The sequence below is a fragment of the Branchiostoma belcheri genome, unplaced genomic scaffold, assembly GCF_001625305.1.
Source record: "Branchiostoma belcheri isolate BF01 breed outbred unplaced genomic scaffold, Haploidv18h27 scaffold34, whole genome shotgun sequence".
NCBI lineage: Eukaryota > Metazoa > Chordata > Leptocardii > Amphioxiformes > Branchiostomatidae > Branchiostoma > Branchiostoma belcheri.
In genome coordinates this window covers 286,146-292,916 of record NW_017803954.1, presented here as the reverse complement: position 1 = coordinate 292,916, position 6,771 = coordinate 286,146, and the positions used below count along the sequence as shown (strand labels likewise).

Here is a 6,771-nt window from a genome sequence, read left to right as displayed (position 1 = left end):
ACACAACGTAATATTTTCCGCTAGAAATAACTATAGAATAGCATTAAAAGATAGCACAATTCGCTTCACACAGTCGACACACGGATAAACCACAAAGTTATTTTTCGAATCACATGTCCACTTGCCTCTGGTGCTGTTATTTTTCAAGGGGCAACATCGCAACACATTAGCGGACGCCCCAGGAGGTGGCAAATTGCTATTGTCTTGTCGGCGCGCAAAACAAACATGAAATCCGACCCTATCACATTAACGCAAACGGTAACGCGTTAGAAATAATTTCTGACGATTTTCTAACCATTTTCTGACGAAAATCTAACCAAATACTGACGATTTTCTAACCATTTTCTGACGAAAATCTAACTCGTTAGTAACGGGGTACCCGGTTAACTATAACGCGAACGGTACTGTAAATATAGTAGTCTCCAGAAATAGGTCCCTGCACCCGTTCTGTTGAGAGTGGGTACTATTTGCTATGCCTAATATTTCTGTTAGTGGCAAATTACCTTATGCCATGGTTTTCATTGTCATGCTACCCATGACAAGAATAAACTAAATAGAGTAACGTGGTGTAGGGTTATTTGCTTGAGTCTTTTCCTCTCTGAACTGAACATAAATTGTAGCCTTGGGATGAAATACATTGTTTAACTTTCATTCTGCTAAAGGTTACATCTATGTATAACATTTGTTTGGCTTATAGCTGGAGTCAGCAGGGTGACTGGTGAAAATGTCCCTTGCCATCTGATATATGTACATGTATATACATACTGGTATCCAACAAATGATCCTTGTAAGTTGTAGGTTGAAGGATGAGGTGTCACCTTACCATTCAAGGAGGATTGCTTGAACCATTCACAATGTCTATCAAGGTTGTATTGTTGAATGAATGATAAATCTCAGCTTGAATCCAAAATGTAGTTATTCTCGCTTTCTTCCCAATGGTGTTGAAATTGTTCTCCAACATGAGACAGGTGCAAAATGAAAACAAACGATTTCCAGAAGCTACTTTTTTCTGAGCGGTACCAGTCAGCATTACCTTGGATTTGAAGACTTCCATACTTACTATTCAGGAGACAAGTCTTGCCACCCCCAGGGATTTTAAATGCTCCACTCTATACAGCGACATGTCTGAAGTATTATTACCAGGCTGAGGTATTACTCACTTTACTCTCATTTGTCTTCAGTAGCCAAATGGTTGGTATGAATTATTTAGCATGGTACTTTGTGCATGTTTATCATGTCCCTACATATTGTTGAGGAATGTTTAATTATATGTATTGTTATTAGAATGCATTCATTTATTCATGGATGTATTATAGTATACAGGGCTTGAAATACCCACCTGCAATCTGTAATTTGTAGAAATATTTTTGTTGTTGTAAAGTAAGATATCGACAACTTGTAACTTGCCAGCTAAATGTATGCAGGCTTGGTGTTGTGAATCAAATATTGGAGCAAATAGAAATAATGTGTTTTGATGTTAAGGCTCTGGTAAGTAATGCTGACTTTCTAGCAGTAGCAGAGGTCCTTAATTTGTGAGTAGTACATACAATAGTGTCCAGGCCATTTTCTGATTTAGGTATTATAGTAACAACATATACATGTAACATTACTTTCTTAACCATCAACCTAGCTACAAAACAGTTGGACTGCTGNCGTGAAAGATTTAGCATAATATTATCAGTACCAGATGTTATTTGACATCCATGAAAGACTGTGACTACTTATAGTAGTCTCCAGAAATAGGTCCCTGCACCCGTTCTGTTGAGAGTGGGCACTATTTGCTATGCCTAATGGGAGAACAGGTTTCTGTTAGTGGCAAATTACCTTATGGTTTTCATTGTCATGCTACCCATGACAAGAATAAACTAAATAGAGTAACGTGGTGTAGGGTCAACATGAGACAGGTGCAAAATGAAAACAAACGATTTCCAGAAACTACTTTTTTCTGAGCGGTACCAGTCAGCATTACCTTGGATTTGAAGACTTCCATACTTACTATTCAGGAGACAAGTCTTGCCACCCCCAGGGATTTTAAATGCTCCACTCTATACAGCGACATGTCTGAAGTATTATTACCAGGCTGAGGTATTACTCACTTTACTCTCATTTGTCTTCAGTAGCCAAATGGTTGGTATGAATTATTTAGCATGGTACTTTGTGCATGTTTATCATGTCCCTACATATTGTTGAGGAATGTTTAATTATATGTATTGTTATTAGAATGCATTCATTTATTCATGGATGTATTATAGTATACAGGGCTTGAAATACCCACCTGCAATCTGTAATTTGTAGAAATATTTTTGTTGTTGTAAAGTAAGATATCGACAACTTGTAACTTGCCAGCTAAATGTATGCAGGCTTGGTGTTGTGAATCAAATATTGGAGCAAATAGAAATAATGTGTTTTGATGTTAAGGCTCTGGTAAGTAATGCTGACTTTCTAGCAGTAGCAGAGGTCCTTAATTTGTTGAGTAGTACGTACATAGTGTCAGGCCATTTTCTGATTTAGGTATTATAGTAACAACATATAACATTACTTTCTTAACCATCAACCTAGCTACAAAACAGTTGGACTGCTGTTGGAATACAGGGTAAATTGTGTCTGTTGATCCTGCTATGCTGGACTGAATAGCCAGTTGCCCTTTTCTCCACCCTGCCTTGTGTTTGTATGGCCTGATTGTTGTGCAAATTTCCCTGCACAGTTCAGGACCTGACATTGAGCCCCCTGTTACCCCCAGCCTTTGTCTGCATTTTCCCCACCAATGTAGCCTGTGAAGAGGTGGGTTTCTTTCAACATTCAGCCCTGTCTGCTGTCTTGGTCCTGATCTTGTATTTCTGAGTTCTTAATCAGATGTATTGTATATACATACATATACATTTAGGGTGAGACTAGCTATCATGATACAGGAGCCTTATTAACTGACTCTTGCCTTACATGTATCTGAATTAACTTAAAATAAGCATCATGAGCCCAAATCTGTAATACACAATTTTTCTAAAAACATGGTGTGACGGAGATAGTGTGGTACGCATTGACAGTCAGACAGCAATCTGAAAACACCCTTACCAAAATCTTGACACCTTAATGCAGCATTGCATGAAGCATGTAAATAAACATAATTGGGATTAACCTTATATAAACAGAAGGTGCACCCTTTGGCTTGCTTGGTGCCTGTTAACAGTCTGCCATGCTTGTACTTTCCTTTCCCCGTAGCCATGATAGAATTGGGCTGTTTTGCCTTTCTTGTCCAGAAATATTGCTTTTCTCAGCCTCCATCACTATGGTGCAGGGATGATCAGACAGGCCAGCTTTGTGTCTAAGCTGGGTCATGTTTTCTGTTGGTCTGCAAATGCTGCCATTGTTTAGTCAGTAAACTGGGCAGCCCTGTATGTACAAACTGTTATCAGGTCCCCTGCTCTTTGGTACCTCTTTGGGAGGCATACAGCTCAACTCAGGGGTTTCCACCTTCAGGGCAAGGCCAGCTGTGACTGTGTCCTTCAGGCTTTTCTCCAAATGGAACATTTGCGATTTGATCTGCTACCTTGTGGCTAGATTTCATCACATTAAAATCCTTGTTGAGGCTTGCTTGCCGGGCGTGCCACCTAAATATTCAGCTGTTTTTCCGAGGCTTTCTTTTACTGATCCTCTTAAGGCTGCACATCCGCTGTTCTCCCCGCAGGCCGTGCTCCGCTGTGTTTCGTCTGGCTGGGCCCTTTGTGCCAGCAGTCTTGCTTGTTCAATGCAGTACTTACCATCAAGTGAGCACTTTGTCCTGGTGTTGAAATATAAATGCTTGTATCAACCGCTCCTTCTGTCCACTCAAGAGGCTGACCTCCACTCCCCAATAACATCCTTATGACGAATGTATGATGTGTCTACCCACATTTTTATTTATACTTAATAATGCTGTCGAAAATTCTCCCTTTTCACATGTGAATAACATTTAGAGATCTTTATCTGTACTCCAAATTCATAATCATCAGTCATACTTTGCTTCATGTATGTCATGTACACCATTTGATTTTATCCACCCAGGTGTGTTCTGCCGTGTCATGTGTGCAATTACCAAGTTACAGGTTACATTAATCTCCTCACACACAGTAAACCAGACTCTGATAGACCAGCTTTTTGTAGTGATAACAAGATTTTTGTTGATTATTAGAGCTCATGTGGCTAAATCCTTAAGCAGCCAACCTAGATTTTACATAGAGACAGTCAAATTCTGCAGATACAAAATGTATTAGTCTATGTAAATTGTGTGATACAAAGTCATTGGTGCTTGTCATTGATAGTTGCATATGTCATCCTTTGACAAGTTTAAACTTTGATACATTTCTATGTACATGTATAACCATATTGTCCTGGGTTATGGTCATAATTACTGGGCGCCAGATATCCACTGGTTCTACTTGCTATAGAGCTTGATAGAGTTGAGTAACTAACGAGATTCTAGTTAATGAACAATTAGAGAGTAAATCAGTTATTTGTATTGCACAGTGGGCACTTCCTGACTAGGGCCAGGTCATGGCAGCCTGGCTCCCTCTGCCTCTATAAACCACTTCATTTCCCTCAGTGGAAGTTCACCAGTATTTCCTTGCTTCAATTGTCCCTCAGCACGGTGGAATGGCCATTTTGCTGCGTGATCGATAATCAGTGAGGGTCGGTGGATTTTGAGCAGGATTGAGTTAACCTTAAGGCTTGGCCATTGAGGTGACTCGGTTTTTATAATCATCAACCCTTGTTATTTCCACAGAGGTAAAATCTGTCTTCAGTTACTGTTGGCTGGGAGCCAATATACACAGAGATTTACTAGGCACTAGCAGAAGTGGGGAGTTTTAGCTATGGGATGTCTGCTCTCTGTGGTTGTGTTGATAATTTCTCCCTTCCTTTCCCTCTTCCATTCCTTTTCTTACTCTAAGATTGACCACAAAGTTTTTCTGTGTGGTGCTTGATTGGTTGATAATATGCTATCTCTCCATTATCATAAGATCTATTTGTGCCATTCTGTTACGCAGATATATCTCAAGCGTTAACAAACTGGAAGAAATTAGCCAGGAAACGTTTCACCCATGTTTATCAGCCTTACCAGTTCAGACAACATCAATTTCTGAAGATGATATTCTGAAGATATATAAAGTTCTTCCCACTGTTGATGATAGTAAAATGTTCACCTGTTTGTGTTGTTTGTTGCAGACTGACAACCATGCCGAAGAGGAAGATCCGTCTGCTTGACGTGAACCCTCACATCACCTGTATGCTCTGTAAGGGCTACCTGGTCGATGCCACTACCATCACAGAATGTCTCCACACATGTGAGTAACGCCATTCCTTTCTCCTCTTGTCTGTACCTCCACCCAGTTTTATATCTTACAGGAAGCTATTCTACAGTCATAACAAGAAAGATAAACACTTCACAGTTTACACAAGTTCAAGTTACCACTCTCCTATTTCATTACAACAAGTACATTATGGCAAACCGTAGATCACAACTTACAATGTGCCAACAAAAGGACTGCAACCCTTTTCAGTATGTAAAAGCGGCCAGTGACAAAATTTTCCATGGTATCATTCTCTAACTCTTGACAGGATGTGGTATTCTATTATTGGTCTCTGGGGAAAGGACAGGTGACTGAGCATCCTAGTCTGACTCAAGCACTCCAAAGAAGCTGTACCATCTCTATAGCATTAATCAAAATCTTGGTTTCAAAGCATTTTTTCGTCCATGAATCACAACTGTGCTACCCAAATGGCAGGAAACAAGGCCAAAGAGCAGAATACACTGGAGACATGTACATGGTGATTTGCAGTGACTGAGAACAGGTGATCGCTATTTTTGCTGGTCGGATTTTGGCAAGAATAACGTATATTTACTTCAGTGGTGGAATGGTGTGTCCATATGGTCCATGTAGTCAGCCTGGAGGCACTGGCATGTGAGATGTTTGTGTTCTTGTTAATCTGAGTGACATGAGCTGCAACCTTCTTGTCAGGCTATCCAGACAGACTGGGAGTCCCTGGATCTAGGCCAGGATTCAGGTTCATTGCACCTGTCTTTAGTGTTAACCTGTAACCCAAAACATACATGTCTCCCATATCATATGCACAGCACTGGGAGGGATATATCACTGCAAGGACTTCTTTGCAAGGACCTCATTGCAAAAGCCCAATGTTTTGCCCACATTTTGTGGGTTCAAAGAGCTTCAAATGATTTTTTATCGATATAAAGTTGATACTGTGGATCTTTCATGGGTGCTTAAAGTTAAAGATGCCAGTAAATAAATATTGTTTTATATTATTGGGAAGCAAACAGAATAACAGAATGATCAATAGAGCCATTATGGTTATATGAGAAATGTGAATACTGTTTTAAAAGTAAGTGAAAAATTGCAGAATTTAAATCATTCATCCATGTATTTTCCATTGTATTAAGCCAAGTATCTCAAATGTCTGTCAACCAGACAAAGATATCTTTTGGTTAACAGAGGTTTGGTCCCTCATCTCCTTGACTGTCCTTATCTGTACACACTCCAGAGTCCTACTGGGGGGCAAGACTGTCAGTGCTCCTCAAGACAAGGTCAGGAAGCATGCAGCAGAGCAACAATTCATAGTGACTGTTTTTTATTACAAGGTCATGTGGTCTGGTTATCAGATTCTATGCTGCAGTGTCCATTTCAGACCTCCTACTATTGTAGGAACTGCTGATACCCCCAAAGGGATGTTATAAGTTACAGCTATCCTTGTAATGAGCCATTTCTCTCTGATGTTACTGCT

General features: G+C 39.9%; 1 pseudogene; it reads left to right on the top strand.

Moving 5' to 3' along the window:
* LOC109475410 overlaps positions 1 to 6,099 on the top strand; it is a 21,433-nt pseudogene extending 15,334 nt beyond the window's left edge.
* The last annotated feature ends 672 nt before the right edge of the window (positions 6,100 to 6,771 follow it).